General features: G+C 32.9%; 1 protein-coding gene, 1 long non-coding RNA gene and 1 other non-coding gene across 5 annotated transcripts in view; 1 reads left to right on the top strand and 2 right to left on the bottom strand.

The window, feature by feature from the left end:
- Nucleotides 1-16,963, bottom strand: part of LOC125052907 — a 64,363-nt gene extending 47,400 nt beyond the window's left edge. For all 3 annotated transcript variants that reach the window (XM_047653984.1, XM_047653985.1, XM_047653986.1), the window contains exon 1: nucleotides 16,805-16,963. The gene's annotated coding sequence lies outside the window, so the exon portion shown is untranslated. The remainder of the gene's footprint in view (nucleotides 1-16,804) is intronic.
- Nucleotides 719-16,807, top strand: LOC125052912. The gene is made up of 3 exons (XR_007117511.1): nucleotides 719-856; nucleotides 3,413-3,417; nucleotides 16,797-16,807. It is a non-coding gene; the product is annotated as an uncharacterized LOC125052912 (long non-coding RNA).
- Trnar-acg lies at nucleotides 10,626-10,698 on the bottom strand. The gene has a single exon. It is a non-coding gene; the product is annotated as a tRNA-Arg (tRNA).
- Nucleotides 16,964-17,571: the final 608 nt, after the last annotated feature.

Here is a 17,571-nt window from a genome sequence, read left to right as displayed (position 1 = left end):
AAAAAGGTTTTGTTTGGCGAAGAAAAGATTCCACCTTTAAAAGGACACTATGAGTAATTGTTTGGGGCGTTTAAAATCAGAAGAAAATATTAATCTATTACAGACTACAGAATTCAGTAATGAAACAAACCGAATTCCGAATTCAAATTGAGGATGGACGACTGTTTCGCAAGGCTAACTGGTTTCGATTTAAAACGATACATTTGCAGAGTTTAAAGTCCATTTTGAAGAAGAAATTTAGGTAGAATTTTTTACTAGGGTGTTTTTTTAGCATTTATCTCCTCGCAAATTCTTTGACTTTCACCTTGTTAAGAAATTAAAAGGCTCAACTAACGATTCAGGAAATCAAAATGTAAAAACCTTCGTTAGCAAAATTGCGCTGAAATAAATACAGAGTAGTAGTAAAAGCAAAAGCCGATGGCCGGAGATCGTAAATAAAGGAGCACGAATAAGTAGCAAAAAACCTTTCTAGTCTGCGGAAGCCAGCTGAATGAAACTAATGAGACCAATGTCCCAATGAAGCCACGCGATTCGTGAATATACGAAACTATTTTTGGTCATATAAATACTATATATGCTAACGTAAAATTGTAAAAACCGTTAGATTGTAATCTATCTCGCGAGATTATAAACTGTCGAAAGATTGTCAACTCAACATACTGCTTACAATTTAACGTATTATTATTCGGTAGATTGTAATCTATCAAAGTGAAACCGTCAAATTGTGAAACGGCCATTTTCTACTTTAATATTGGTTATAAGAGATGTGACATTCTCGTTTTCTATTGGTTATAAGTGATGTGACATTCTCGGTAAATTAATCCAATCGATTATTTCCTCATTTGTTAATTTTAAAGTTAAACCTAATTTAACCATTACTTGTCAAATGTACATACATTACATTAACTTCATGTTTCAATTAGTGTAGGGTTCCGAAAATTTTGAAATTTTTCAAAAAGTACCCAGAAAAGTAGAAAATGGCTGTTTCACAATTTGACGGTTTCACTTCGATAGATTACAAATTACCGAATATACGTTAAATTGTAAGCAGTATGTTGAGTTGACAATCTTTCGAAAGTTTATAATCTCGCGAGATAGATTACAATCTAACGGTTTTTACAATTTTACGGTGACATATACATATCAAAAACATAGACTCCAAATAATAATAATCTTAATGTTTTTCTTACAAAAACTTACATAGTTCATAATAAGTTCAAAATAAAGCAGCAGTTATTTATAATAAGGAAATGCTTGAGTGAGACTGATGTCAGTTAAAGGTAAGAGTACCTGTGTTACAGGTCATCAGGCCCTCACCTCTTCGGATCGCCAGAAGGTCTTAAAACGTAGAGTATATATAGTTACCATAAAAAGGTTTGTATGGTTTAAAAACCTTTTTCGTTAGGACTATATATTATGATTCAAATATTGTGGTAGGTACTTAAAATACCAACACCATATGCAGCAAGAAATAGGTCCTTTATAGCAAAATAGAACGCGGGTACACCAAAAGGTTAGTTAGCTTCAAGTTTAAGTGGGCAAAGTTATTATACTCTATGACCTCAACACAATTTTAGAATTACCTAAGCAATGACTCAACATCAGGCGTCAGATGTCTTCAATATGTATTCAAAATCATTAATGCACGCCATTGTTACTAATGATATTATTTATTTTATGAAGTACTTTTAAAAATATATTAAAAATAGAGTCGCAAACGCAATACTCGAATACGACTGGATCAATAGGAATATTAATTATATTTTTTTTTATATATTCCTGGAATTCTGAGGAAAATTGTAAAAAAGGTAAAATTTAGTTCTACAGGGCTTAGGTTTTTATTCTGTAAAGCGAACAATTTCTATGGGGTAGAATAGAAACTGTTGTTACAGACAAAATGTTCCATAAGTTGGTATGAAGCTTCTAAAAAGGTAGGCTAAGTAAGAAATCTTATTAAGGCGAAACGAAGTTCGCATCTAGTACATATTTTTTCTATAATATTTTATTGTTACCTGGCCTATTTATAGTTGTTGTCGAAGCTAAATATAATAACTTATATATAATAAGATATGTATATCATCACCGCAAAGCGGTTTCCAAATGACTCAACCGGTATACATCGTGCAGGCTCTCAGGCAAAAAGTTCAAGGTTCAAGGCGTTACCTGCTTATTTAAAAATGTACGTCATTTTAAGAAATATTACTTGTATGCAATTCGACTTTATAGGAAATGGAAGATGAGTCTATTGAATTGAACGAAATAAATGAAATTAATAATAAGTATTTTTCAATTTTAAGTCAGTACAATGTCACTCACTTATGTCAGATACAATTTCTAAGAGTTTCTAATATTTTATCAAGTTATCATTTCTATTTCTTGCTTTTTAAATACTTTGTAATAATTTGTCTGTTAGTAATAGTTTTTAAGTATAAAGCAGGCTGTGTTTGCCTGTTAATGGGTGTACAATTCCATTTTATTTTTGCTTGTTTCTACATGTGTGTGTCTGCGATGATTTATAATGAATTAATAAATATAGCATATTTTAAAAGATTGTTGACTTAAGAATCAAAATAACAAATTTAACGCAAAACTAAAAGAATCTTGGCAATTATCTTGACACGCAATTACAGGTATTTTTTAAACCTTTAGGAGTCACGAATAATGGGCCGTGTATAATTGACTGACTGAGCTCATCGTTGTGTTTGTATCCTAATGGTAAAATATCTCTTCTGAATGTCAAAAGTTAGTTCTAGAGATAATGAAGACCTAGAATCTATATACTTTTTGGTCACATTATTCTGTTTTTTTTTTTCAAAGTTATCTTATTGGTACGATAGTCTGTTTCTCAAGGAGGTTGACACGTTAAGGTGGCTGCGAAAGTAACAATGAATATATAATGAGTGTGGACATCCCACCAATCTGTAGTGCGATTGAGAACGCGCTAAGTAGTAAGGAAGTTGCAGCAATATTTTATATTAAAGGTTATATTTATCGTTTGAATATGCGTTCTTGCAATACTGGCTGTAAAAGTACGAGTGAAACAAAAGAATAACGCGTAAACTAAACAACGTAAGCCTACTAATACAGCCCGATTGGCAGGGCCAAAAATTATTAAATTTGTATTCATTTTCTATTTATCAATTTTTAATTATTAATTATTATTATTACTATGTAGGTTAAGAATATTGTAATCAGTGTTAAGGAGGAATAAAACTTCTTGAACAAAATGCATTGTTAACAAATTGATTGCCTTGAAATCTCTTCCGCTAACATAATATTTTTATAATTCATTGACAAAACATTTCAACAATAAGTTATTGTTAAACGAACGTTTATTTCGCACGTATTAAATTCGTTTCTGATTTAAGCATGAATATTTATGACCTTTAATGCGTTTTACGTAATACCAGAGGTAATGTGGTGATGTAACATTTAAATGTTTAAACATATTTTGGTAATTACCTCACCCAAAGCATATATGATAAAATCCTGTGTATTTGAATAGCTATGATATGGACATGCATTTACACATCTCGTGCCGATATGAGCTCACTTGAGCAATGTTTTATATACGGGGGCAATCGGGCAGAAGGCTCACCTGATGTTAAGTGATAAGCCCATGAACGCTCTCAATGCCTCGCAAGTGCGTTGCTGGCTTTTTAAATGTAATGTGTAGCCACTAAAAACCTTGTATTATTCTAAAACGACTGCAACTCATCTCTATCCAGATCCAGAAAAACATATAAATGCGAATTGAACAAAAGCTGCTGAACGGTTGATGCCGGATGTGGTTTGCTACAGCAGGTGTAAGATAAAAATAGAACAGGTTTCATCACATCATCTACTATTCAGTATGAATAAAGACATTGTTTTTGGATAGGGCACTGGTTTAACATAGAGTAGTTAGGATATTTAAACATGGAACATGAGTTCCAACAGCTGCGGAGACCAATCGACTGACGCGATTTCAATTGTTTTGGTAACACAGATTTGTATTTGTAAAATAAAACGAAAACAAACTGTGAACGGGCAATGTATTGCTCGTAGTGGCTGATAAACTTTGGCAATCCAGGCACATAGCGAGTCGCCTGCAAATTGGATTGAAAGAAGTGCTACAAATAGAACACTACCGCACACTACGCTCGAGCGTGCGGCTATTGAATAATGACTTTTAACACCTTTATATAAGGTATACTTTGCTGAACTAAGATCTACTATTTCAATATTCTAAAATGTGCAATAAGTAATTTACGAAGCTCACAATTTAAGCTCAAAAATCCATTGCTTGTGTATCTAAATGCTTCTGAATTCTGCATGTCGATTTATTTATAAAGTATAAAATAATCTAGACTTCTAGAGCATAATAAAGACGTATTAAGAGAAACCGAGTTTCAAATAAGTATTTGTTCGTATGTTCGAGTTTAATCTAGGACCACTTTACCATGTTTGAATAGTTTCGTATTTAAATATAAAAAAGCTTTCACTAAAAGTTTTACTCTTTATAACCTCACTTTATTATCCGTATCTAATTTTCTTTATTATATTCGAAATTCGAACAGAAAATTACAAAGAAATAAGAGAAAAAATTTGAGGGTCTAAACGCTTACTTTGTATTCCTATTACGCCCGTGGTGCGGTGATATCGGCAGTCGCAAGTGTCTATTTAATGTTTATTATTCTCACAATAGCTCTTCAACGGTAGGCGAATATCAATCACGTTCCATATATTTTATGATCGAACTTTCATAAATATTAGTTATAATAATTTCTGATATACCCAAATATCCTATTGACGTGAATAATATTCGTGCTAGAAGATGAACTGCATTAGAACAGTTTTTACGTATTAAATAATAATAGGAACTATTTTGCTTGAATTATAAATTGTTTTTCAGTTTAATAGTAGGATAAATACCGAGCCTAAATAAATAATATTTATCAAAGAATAGACATATTGTATGAATATAATATTATCCAAAGTAAATTATTTTAAAAGATTATCTTTTCAAATATCAATGTAACGTATGTGCTGAAAATTTATTACGAGAAAAATGCAATAAAAAATAAAAAAATGTCGAGTTTGCAACACGTAGTACACCACGTGCCATTAATGTGTTTTTCTGTCTATACGTGAGACTATTTGTTATTATTTTTAACAGTTCACTATTCTATCGTAAAAATCATAAAAACAAAGTCAACTATCCTATTTTTATAAATAATTTTCGAATAATATGAAATATATATCCATATCTATTTCTGTTGTTAATCAACATATTTATTTTGGTATGATAAATTTTTGACATTAATTATTTATTGATTCGTTAACGTAAATTCTCATCAAAGTGGTTAAAGGATGAGCGGTTAAATGGATTTGTGATTTTTAAAGTTAAAAGCATAATGGAACGCCAGATTAAATACCTAATTACATAAATAAAACTACAGTTAAAATATTGGACCGGTTAATAACAAATGATGTTTAGTAACTGGTTTAAACGATTTCACGATACACATTTCACAATGAGTATTCAGCCTAATTTACTTTCAGCGTGTTTCTTTTGTTTTCCAAAACAAAATTAAGCGTTTTTCAATTGTTTTTAAATTATAAAGTCTAGGGACTTCATTATTCTCAAATTACACAAATTCAAGTTTGCGTAGAAACAAAATGTGGACGCCGTTGATTACCGGAAGAGAATGACATTGTTTGCTAAACACAATGAGAGAATATAATTAATACACATAAAAATAATTTTGTAAAATATAATATAAATAATTGAAATAAAAAGCTTTTATTTATTATAAGCCACGGTAAAGAGAACGGCGTCAGTTCAGATGTGTAGGCTTGACTGTGCAATAGCTCCTTGGTTAGTGATTAGTCGTTTGATTGTAATACATTGTTCATAATGACAACTGGTTTTTGAATTGGCCCTGAATGCTTTCGCAATTTTTGTAGATAGAACTTTTACATCAATCTACGTCCGCAAAATTTAAATGATATAAGCTTTGTTTACTATATTAAATACCACTTCTGCCAGCCGTATGTTATTCTGTACGAAAAATGCGACCACAGAAAAAACTTATGACTAAGTAGCGACTTGCATGAATGTCGTTAGAGCTTACCAATTAACTATTTTTAATTTTGAATTTAGAAATATTAAACATCATGATTTAATTAAATTAAATTATTTGCACTTTACAAGTGAAAACAAATAGGTTTAGTTGGCTTCATTTCGCCTTTCAATTTAGGAGAATTAACAATATACCCGAAATTTCTTCCGAAGTCGACTTCATTGGGTGGATTCATTAATTATAAGTTTGCATTGGAATTAAATGGAAGCTAAGACGTAATATTTTCTTTGAAACATTGTTGAAAGGAATTCGTTATTCTTAAAGACGTTAAATAGATAATTATTCAGTCTTTTGTCGGTAATTATTGTCGGATCGCTGAATTTGTCTAATTTATGTAAAGCATTCTCTTTACCATTGTTAATTTTAAAAATGGAATATTTAATTATTAAATTCAATCTACAAAGCAGGTCGCCAGTGTAATTCCCTCATATTATCTCCTGGTTCGTCAACAAAGCAGCATTATTGGTCGCATTCCTTCGAGGTAAACGACAGCGAGCCTTGCGTTGTGGCAAGGTCATTTTAGAAGGGGACTACTGACTGCCTCATTGACTTATTAAACCTACATAACTATGTATCCTAATATGCTTCCTAAGCATAATCTTGAAATTTAACTTATGCCATTATGAAAAAATATTGCGACGTCAAATGAGCCCACAAGTTCTAAATTCAAATTTAAGCGTAGTCTGTGGAGTAGGGTGGTCCTTATTTTTCGACTTTTGAATTATCCTCGGGGCACTTTCTCATTTGATTATATACCTCTAAATATGAAATACATGTTTTTTTGTTTTTGTTTTTGTTAAGATTTAGAGGTCGCTACCAGCTGTCAAAATTTTTAGAAATAAAATATTTTTTATATTATTAACAGTCAATTAGATACCAGTCTTGATGTCTCTAAAATGAGTGACAGACAAGCAACTATGGTCGTGACATCTACTTTGAAATGTGCAGGTTATGGTCCATCAGAATTTAATGTCAATAGATCTACTATGCGTCGGTAATGGGTCAAAAATCGCAAAGCTGTGCAGATTCGCTCAAAAGCGAGTTTAAACCTAATTCGTCATTAACAGTCCATTGGGACAGTAAACTTCTAGAAGATATTACTGGACACAAAACTAAAGATCGGCTGCCAATTTTGACATCAGGATATGGAGTTTATCAACTACTCGCTGTTCCAAAATTGGAACGTGGAACAAGCGAAGCTTGTGCGTCCAGCTGTCTATGAAGCTATAAAGTCATGGAATTTGAGCTATAAAGTAAAATGTTAGACAATGTTTTGACACTACTGCTGTAAATACCGGCTTAAGGCGTAGAGTATTCGTCCTTCTGGAGCGCAAAATAAATAAAAATAAGCTTTGGTTTGCTTGTTGTCACCACATAATGGAAATTATGTTGTCAGCTGTAGTGGATCAATCGCTTGCCCCATCTAGTGCTCCTGATATACAATTATTCAAAAGATTTAAGAACAATTGTAACACTATTGACCAAACCGACTTCAAATCAATAACAGCTGATGACGCTGAGGCAAATATTCTTGCAGAAGTGGCCGCAGACAGGATTTCGTTTGCATAAAAGCAACTTCAAGTACATGAACCTCGACATGACTACAGAGAACTGTTGAATCTTACTATCATTTCCTTAGGAGGTGTTCCTGACAAAAGCGTTTCATTTCAGAGACCTGCTGGTCTTCATCGAGCTAGGTGGATGGCAAGAGCCTTGTACAGTTTAAAAATGTATTTATTTAAGCATCAGTTTAAGTTAACGAAGAAGGACAAAAAGGCTGTGAGAGAAATATGTATTTACACGGTGATGATTAAGGTCAAATATTGATCAAGCAGTCTTCGAGTCAGTCAGCACTAAGAAACGACTTACAAATTATTAATAGACCTTAAAGCTTCAACAAAAATATAGCTACTGATGCGCTGATAAAGATTTTAAATAATTTGTAATTTGTCAGAAGACATAGTTTCGCTTGCGTTTTTCAATGACGAAGTTTCAGTTCAAGAAAAGAAAAAAAATGGTAGAAGTACTCAAAATTTAAGGCACAGAAGATGGCTTAAAACGAATAAACCTTGACATCGCACATATCGACAAAAAAAATAGAAAACGTCGTGAGTAGTCATTCCTCAAGATTCTTCCAGACCCTAGATCTCTCATCATGTTTTTTTTAAAAGACGTCGAAACCTGGAACGAAGACGCTGATTATATAGCTGCCAAAAATATCGTTCATTCATTGCGAGTAGTGAACGACATAGCTGAGAGGAATGGAAGAATATAAAAAATTAATTACCACAAATGAAGAACAAAAGCAATATTTGCTTTTGATGGTAAAAGAGTATAGGATAAATTACCCTAATACTAACAATTCAACCCTTGTATCTTTAAAATAAACAAATCAGATATCTATATAATATCTTAATTAATAACAATAACAATAATTTCGTAACATTTTTAAGACCTGGGTATAAAAATAAAGAATTCTAACAAATACAGATTTTCAATTTTTATTTAAAATTCAAACCTTGGTAGCGACCTCTAAATATCATTTAAAAATTTCCAAAAAAATACTGAAACACTTTTTTATGGTATATATCCAAATTACGTGGTGCCCCGCGAAATTAAAGAAAAAAAATTTTTTTCTTAGGAATAAGGACCACCCTACTGTGGAGGTTATTAAAAACTTTTCGGTATTATGTCCTATAAAAATGATGTTCATATTTGGATTCTATTTTTAAAAATGTTTATTTTATTTAGTGTATTAAAGGATAAAAAACCTGTTTTTTTACTTGAAACAAAAATAACCATTTATGCCATAAAAAACGTCATTCATTTTTTAAATGAGTCATAATGAATGCATACACAAGTTTAATTTTACGAAAAACCCTGATGATTCAAGCAATAGCTTTTATAAAATCGACGAAATAAAGTGAACACTTTGTAATACTGCGTATGTATCTGTGTTTTCCCGTTTTAGACACAGATTTAGCTTTAACTTACAAAATCTAGGTTGATTTCTATTCATTTATAGCTGTTGTTAATAATGAAATAATAAATTAAAACGTTATGATCGGAATGATAGCTACGCGACAGGTCAGTAGACCGTTAATCGAGATTCTTCGCTACCTAAATAAATATATTATACATGACTTGAATGCAAATGGATGACGGTAGGACATTCTCTTTTAACATTTTGTATTTAGGTTTTACCTCATTGAATTAGCTTTAAAACTATATGGTTATACTAAAATAGTAATTGAAACCACGAAAAATTATGATTTTTAAATTTCTTCTAAAATAATCTGGTATAAAAATGCAATGTAATAATCACAGACAATCAATTACAGGCCCTTCTATTTAAACCTATTGATCTGAATCTCAAACTGAATAATAAACAGAATAGGCCACAGAATTATCGCATAACACCAGATCGTACTTTCACTAATGCGCAAAAAACATAGATTCAGCCACAAATAAACACGAAGTTCGTAACAATTACAATTTAAAAATCGAATTATAATTGTATATTTTGAAAAGCTAATCATCAAATTTGCGAGCGGGAGATTCAAGTTTGTGAATATAAGCAAACAGCTAAATTGCTGCTAACTTCACACCACTCGCAGACTTGTATGAACTTCACACGGCGTAGTTTGCTAGTATTTTAAACGAACATAGAATTTTATATAAATATAGATCTAAAAAGCTCCGTAAACAGGCACAGAAGGCTGATCCCCTACTTAAATAATGATTCCAAAACAGATACAGTTTGATACCCAGAACTAAAGGTTGTAGCGCTTAAATTATATTTTTTGAGGTCGTAAATATCCTAACAATTGGAGATATATTAGCTTGTAGCGAATAAATAAAATTGACCTTGTCACTGACACATTGAAAAGACGGAAATTGTGAAAAGATTGACGGGTTTCCATTGGTTTATTGGACCTTCCTGATCGCATTTCTTTTGAATCCTTAAAAAAGAATTCGTAATATTACGATTCTTGGAACGTGACGCGAAAATGATGCGAGGTATTTTTTATATGTCATCTATTTGTAAAAATATTTTTTGTTATACTTTAGTATTTAAATAACAAAGGAAAATAAACTCTAAGTCGTATAGTTAGAAGTTAAGTTAAAAGTTTATGACGACAATAGTTTCCAGACAGCGGAAGCAAAGAAACCCTTTGGATAATCAATTTCATTAGTGCTCTTTGTTCCGTAAACAGCGTGGAAATACAGCTTCATTTTGTACCCGTTGATAACCGCAAATCAATATTGTTTCTTGGAAAATTAACACCATTTTCTTTACATTATAAAATGGAACTTTGGCTTGCAAACAGTTAGAGAAAATAAATATGAACATAATTTTAGTCTTCAGACGTAATAGAAGAAATAGAATCAGTACAAGTTTTACATTAAAAAAAAATATTGTTTAAATCAGAAGTTTGGGTTAAATAAAATTATACATAAATATTAAAAACGGTGATTAAAAAAAATAAAAAGCATTTTCGATCCTGCCAGGATTCGAACCTGGAATCTTCTGATCCGTAGTCAGACGCGTTATCCGTTGCGCCACAGGACCCTGTACGATGAGTTTGAATTTTCGTAACATATTCCACTAATCCAAACGGTTAAATAAATCAAAATAAATTGTTCACTAGCCTACTTTTCAATCATGATTATTGATTAGTATTTCAACGCCCATTCCAGGTTCTTTGAAAGTCTACACGCGACGAGCGACCTCCTTAGCTCTAACGGACTTGTTAACTGTAGTCTTCGTTACCAGGTGTTGAATTATATAAGAATTTGTATTAACAAATAGATATTCCGTAAGTGACAAGTAATACACGTTTTTCACTTAAGAAAGGTGAATAAAAAAATCTCTTCATACGAATTGATTCTCGATTCGTTCGTATTAAAGTTAAATTTCAATAGAATAATATGTTGATTTTAAACTTTCTACTTTAACGTTTTAAATTTTGAATAAAATATTAACGTTTTGATATTAATGTCCTCTAATAAAAAAATAAAAAATAAATCGGCGCTGCAACCTCTTTAGGTCTTGGCCTCAGATTTCTGTTCTGCATCTGTTTCATGATCATTTATAAACAGTGCCTGACACACCGTCGACTTTTTGGGTCTAAGACACGTCGGTTTCCTCACGATGTTTTCCTTCACCGTTCGAGCAAATGTTAAATGCGCTAATAGAAATAATCCATTGGTGCAATCGGGGATCGAACCTACGACCTCAGGTGTGAGAGTCGGACGCTGAAGCCACTAGGCCAACACTGTCCTCTAATATACGAATTAAATTACAATATTAAAATTGGTGTGTCTGAAAGCCACCATCTCGGATTTCATTTATAACCACAGAAAATATTACTAAGCTGCGGCTAATGTTGTCAAGCTGGTTTATAAGAAAAGGAGGTTACAATTTTCTACTTGGCTATGTGGATTTTCTTGTTTTTATATAACATTTTTTATATTTCAGAATGAGATTAATGGACTTTTAAAAAGAATATTGCACTTTCTTGCGTCATTATATTTTTGTAAAATTCATGTTTTTTTTTTATAGAACAAAGAGTTAACTGATGTTAAGAGATAAATGACCGAATGGACACTCTCAGAGAGCTCGGTTGTCGGCCTTTTAACTACGCTCTTATCTTGAAGGACCGTAAGTCGAATTGGTTCGGAAATATGTGGGCAGCTGGTTCCACATAGTGGTTGCAAAAACTGCCTTTAAAACGCTCAGTTGTGGAACGATGGACGTCGAGGTGAACAGATTCGTTCAAAAAGGATTAATAGTTGAATAGAGTTCATTTTTTGTATAGGATAGGGCAAAAGAGCCTATGGGTCGCCCATAAACGGGATTCATTGCAGCCCATGGACACCCATTCAATGGGTGCGTTGCCGGCCTTTGTGGGAGGAGTATGCTCACTTTACAAAATTTCAAAGGACGGCAACGCATTTGCGAGTCTTCTGACCATATGAGTGTCCATGGTCGGAGGTATCACTTGTCATCAGGTGATCCTCCTGCCCGTTTGCCTCCTAATACATAAAACAATTAGAGGTCGTATCTCCCAGGAAAGAGATTCGGGAGCTGATTCCATAGTTCGAAAGTTCAGATGTTTGATGTATAAAATGTTTGTTTACGCCATAAACGTATTGAATCTTGATAATAATTAAGTAATGTATATAAAATTCTCGTGTCACAATATTCGTTCCCATACTCCTCCGAAACGGCTCAACCGATTCTGATGAAATTTTTTATGTGTATTCAGTAAGTTTGAAAATCTGCTACTATCTATTTCAAATCCCTAAGTGATAAGGGGTGTCCACCCCAAAAAAATATTTTTATTTTTTAGACATTTTTTTGTTTTTTTTTAATAGACCATACATACAACCCTTAATTTTCATCTACCCTCTACGATCAACCCCTATTTTCTATTATAGTACATCGTTATTTTTATTGAACAAAAAAATGTTTCCTAGGAATAATATACATACAGTCTTTATAACGAATTACAAGGGACCGAGCAATTTTGATCGTTATGGAGAAGTTTCGTTATAGGGGGTGAATTAATAATATACGGGATTTGTGTTAAACCAAACAATTTAACTCATTTTAATGTTATAAAGAGATTACATACACAAAACGACGTTTGCCGGGTCAGCTAGTTTTATTATAAAATCACCAAAGTTTATTTTCTACCATAAGAACATTAAAGTAACCAAGCATGACACCCCATCTCATACACAGCGTTCTAACTTTTACTTATAATTTACACAACATTTTCCTTGTAAATGACGAAGCCAGCTTTAGTTTTTGATTTAAGTGTATATACATGAACATATTAACATTAGGTGAGCCTCTTGCTTGTTCTATAAAAAAATATTAAAAATCTATCTACCCGCATTTTACATATATTATACATGAACCATGTTAGGCAACTTTATATGTAGAAACAAAAAAAAGAGGTTTTCAACGAAAAAAAATGTGTGGCAAATAAAACCACAACTCGAAGCCAGCATTCGGTAATCGACAGGTCGAAGATTATCAATTTTATATATCACGTCCATGTTTCAAGAATTTATATAAAAATAGCCAACAACGGAAAAAAAATTTTTAATCGTACAGTTAGAACTCAAATCAAAAGTTTAAGACGGGGTAAGTTACTACAATATGTTATGTAAAATTAGAATATGTATTTCTTTAATGACGAATCACAAGTGTACATTATGTTACCTACGCGAATAAATGATTTTTGAATTTGAATATGAATTTGTTGTAATTTTTTAATAAGACAGGTGTTTAACGAAAAAAAAAAGTTGTGTGGCAAATAAATGCAGCATTCAGTATTCGACAGACTACAATGAAGACAGCAATGAGCAAAGACCTAATTTATCACATAACAATGCTCTTGGTTTTTTCGAATGCGAGCTTTATCTTTTCCTATGCTATTGTTTCATTGTCCCCTTCGTTGTCTATGCAGGTGAATGAGATGGCGATAGTCGGAAGTATTTTCGCGACGTGTGGCCAGAGTAATGCGGCCAACGTGGGGCAACATTGCAATTAGCTAACTTGTCTCGCTCCACTCGGCTGTCACAACTCGGAATTCTGTTTTGAAGTTATACTTCTTTTGGCGCGTCAAAAATGATGAGAGTAAATTTTTAATATGCGCGCGCATACCGTCATAAAAAACCTACACCCTGAAGTTAGTCAATATTTTAGATTTTTCTATTGTTAGTGTCGTTTTTTCTACAAACGCAGAATAAATTTTTTGAAAAGATTTTTATCTTATTACGCCAAAGAAGAACTTCTAACGCGTGTACATAAGTACACACATGTTTTTTTTAAGTGAGCAGGAGTCTCACCTGATATTAAGTTATACAATAGGTACGCTCTTGAAGGACCCTAAATAGAATTAGTTCGGAAATACTTCAGTGGGCAGTTGGTTCCACATAGTGGTGGTGCGCGGCAAAAACAGAAGATGATATTCCATATCTATTGCTCCACTTTGTGCCGTCAGGGGTTCCTTGAGGGTTCAATTATGAATTGAATAGAAAAATAAACTTTAATCATTATATAGACTTCATTTGGTAGACATATTTAATAACTCATTTGTCGTTTACGGAGAATTTAATGTTGCTTCGAAATTTTCTAGGAATATTGAAAAAGCTACACGTTTTCTCCTATGCTAATTATTCACGACGTATTTTCCTGTTAATGTTCAGAAATAGAGCTATATTCTGCATGAAAATTGTGATAGAATAAATGTATGTTTCTGATTTAAAAGTCAAAATCATACTTGTAACTTACAAATATTATTAAACTGTAGATACTTTGAAGCGTAGAAACTCAAAAAATACTTTACCCATTCTAAAACTTCCTACACCATTAAGGGCCTGATCGACGGACGAGTAAGACCGCGGTTTTATGGCTCGTCGGTGAAGCTCGCCGGTGTATCATTGCAAAACCACGGTTTTAAATACCGCCAAGCCCGGCTCGCGGCTCGTCGTCGTGCTATATTTTTACTCGGCTCGCCATGCAAAACCGCGTGTCGGAAAGATTCGCAAACAAGATATGTTTGCGACTGTTTTGCTTGCTAATCGATCAGCACCAACGAGCCGCGAGCCAGGTTCGTCGGTATTTAAAACCACGGTCTTTCTCGCCCGTCGATCATAGGCTTAAAGCTACATTTTCCCTTAGTAATATAAATATAATATATAGCTAAGTTTACAGCTTAAAGAACAGTCCGTTTCCAAACAAGATTTTGTGCCCAATTTTTATAAGAAAACGAGTCTAAGAACGAAACCGTTATTATCCATATTCGGAATAACTGTTAAAATGAAACTAGGAATTTACATAACAAAGAATTATTTAGACTACATCTTTGTTATATTTGATGGTTAGACCAATTAGCAAAAGAGAAAAGTTTTGGCGTGTCACTTATCTTTAATTATAGAGAAAATATTGATTGGAGGTAACATACCTCGTAAGATTCTTTATATATGTTAACGTAAAATTGTAAACACCGTTAGATTGTAATCTATCTCGCGAGATTATAAACTGTCGAAAGATTGTGAACCTCAGCGTACTGCTTACAATTTAACGTATTATTATTCGGTAGATTGTACTACACTAACTTAGTTATCATTCAAACTTCTTTGGTCAATTACAGATTATTTTTACTTCCCAACAATTTCATATAACTACCAAATAATAATACGTTAATTTGTAAGCAGTTCGTTGAGGTTCACAATCTTTCGACAGTTTATAATCTCGCGAGATAGATTACAATCTAACGGTTTTTACAATTTTACGGTGACATATAGATATTACGCTTTCAAATTTAGGACAAAAAATGTGTTCTGTAATAGTTGTAAATAATTAGAATCGTTTCTTCATATTCATTATTTAGCTATTACTTATAATACAATTTTTTATCATTTATATAAAAAATGGCGCTACCTGGGTCTTGCTGTCATATTTTAGTGATACCTTTTTTCAAGTACATTATTAGCATTCAGTGTTGACTTTTTGAGTCTAAGGCATGTCGGTTTTCTCACGATGCCTTCCTTCGTGACTGAGTGTTAATTATGAACATGAACATTGCATAAATTGGGATGTTAGGTATGATCATTTAAAGTTACATTGGAAGGGTTCTATCAAAACTATTAGGCTAGATAAAATATAAATTTGTTGTTGAAAATTTGTTGGCCTAGTGCCTTCAGCGTGCGACTCTCATACCTGAGGTCGTAGGTTCGATCCCCGGCACCAATGGACTTTCTTTCTATGTGCGCATTTAACATTTGCTCGAACGGTAAAGGAAAACATCGTGAAACCGACATGTCTTAGATCCAAAAAGTCGACGGCGTATGTCAGGCTAATCACCTACTTGCCTATTAGATTTTAAAAATGATCATGAAACTGATTCAGAAATTTGAGACCAAGACCTAAAAACGTTGTAGCGTAACTGATTATTAATAAATTATAAAATGATTTACGCAATTAATAAGTTAACATTAAATTCAAATTTGGAATCAGTATTTAAAGTTCTGAGTATAAATACAGTATCATTTGCAAAAGGGTAGATACAGGAAGCAAAAAGATATTCGAGGGAGAGTCGAGCGTGGCGAACCGGTTTCATGCAAGATGTATGGCCCCGTTTTCTTGCTGTAAACATTGGCTATATCTAGAAATACAGACTTCGAATACATATTAATAGATATTTTATCTATATTTCAAAGTTATGGTACTGTATTTTGCATAGTAGGTACCTTAAAGATATATTTTAAATTAACGATCATTATCTATTAACAATTTAAATCGGGGGTAGTTTAAAAATGGAAAACAGATTTAATATCTCATACATTATTCTTAAAACGATTTGTAGATGAGAAAACTAGAAGTAACTTGAATATTTAATTAGTATTCACGGCGGTTTCTTACTAAAAACGTCAAGTGTAGAACGCTCGACGCGTTGATGTCTTCCCCACGGAGAACGCAAGTTAAAAGCCAAAACATTTAGAAGAAAGTTGCCTACGAAAGCGGTCTCACGAGATTGGAATTTTTGGTTGAGTATCACCGCACCCACCTGCTAGCACCACGATCAAAAGTGTGTCACCGAGAACTTTCACATTACCTTAAATTAACACGTACTTTATAATAGACAGTAGATACTAACCTTTTTACACGCCGCGGGGCGTTCCAAATTTAAAATCCGGTCACACTATAGGGATGGGGTTAACGCACGGGCACTGCGCTCACAAGTCACTACACTAGAGTCACAATATCTGCCGCATATTCCGGCCGATGCGGTCTCGACGGCCGCCAGGTCAGCACTGAGGCTTTCTTCGAGACAAGCGCGCGCGCAGGTAAGAATGAGAACAACACATTGGTTACCGTTGTGTGGGTGAACGGTGTATTATTGCGGCTCATTATGCGTTCACTTAATATCGTGATTAAGAATTACCTTACTACGAAATCAGTATTGCCAACGAAATTCGTAGAAAGTGATTATGAGTCATAATGATTTTTTATGATAGTTAGACTTCAATGAAAACCTTGATTATTGTGTTTAAGATATTTTGCATAAAGAGGATTTAGTCTCTATAAATATTATCCTTAACGGATTATATGAAAACTTAATTAAATTTAAAGTGTGAAGCCACTGGCGCACAGCGATAAATATTGAACCGCAACGCTGCTCCAATCCGCCGACATATTCTCATGTACTGTTATACACATATACACGTACTTACCACTACATAGCAACGTGCTTTACCTACATAACGATAATAAAAGGCTTAGAATCAGAGACAATGCTCTGATATGAGCTTTAATTTTAAGATAACCCTATTATGTTAAAGGTTTAAACTGAATAAGGATATGTATTTCTCTATAAAATAATACCTTTTTCTATATTTTTCACATTCTTAATAAGGTATCTTG

This window comes from Pieris napi, chromosome 10 (genome assembly GCF_905475465.1).
Source record: "Pieris napi chromosome 10, ilPieNapi1.2, whole genome shotgun sequence".
Lineage (NCBI taxonomy): Eukaryota > Metazoa > Arthropoda > Insecta > Lepidoptera > Pieridae > Pieris > Pieris napi.
The sequence above is the reverse complement of the archived record's forward strand: the minus strand, read 5'-3'. Positions and strand labels throughout refer to the sequence as shown.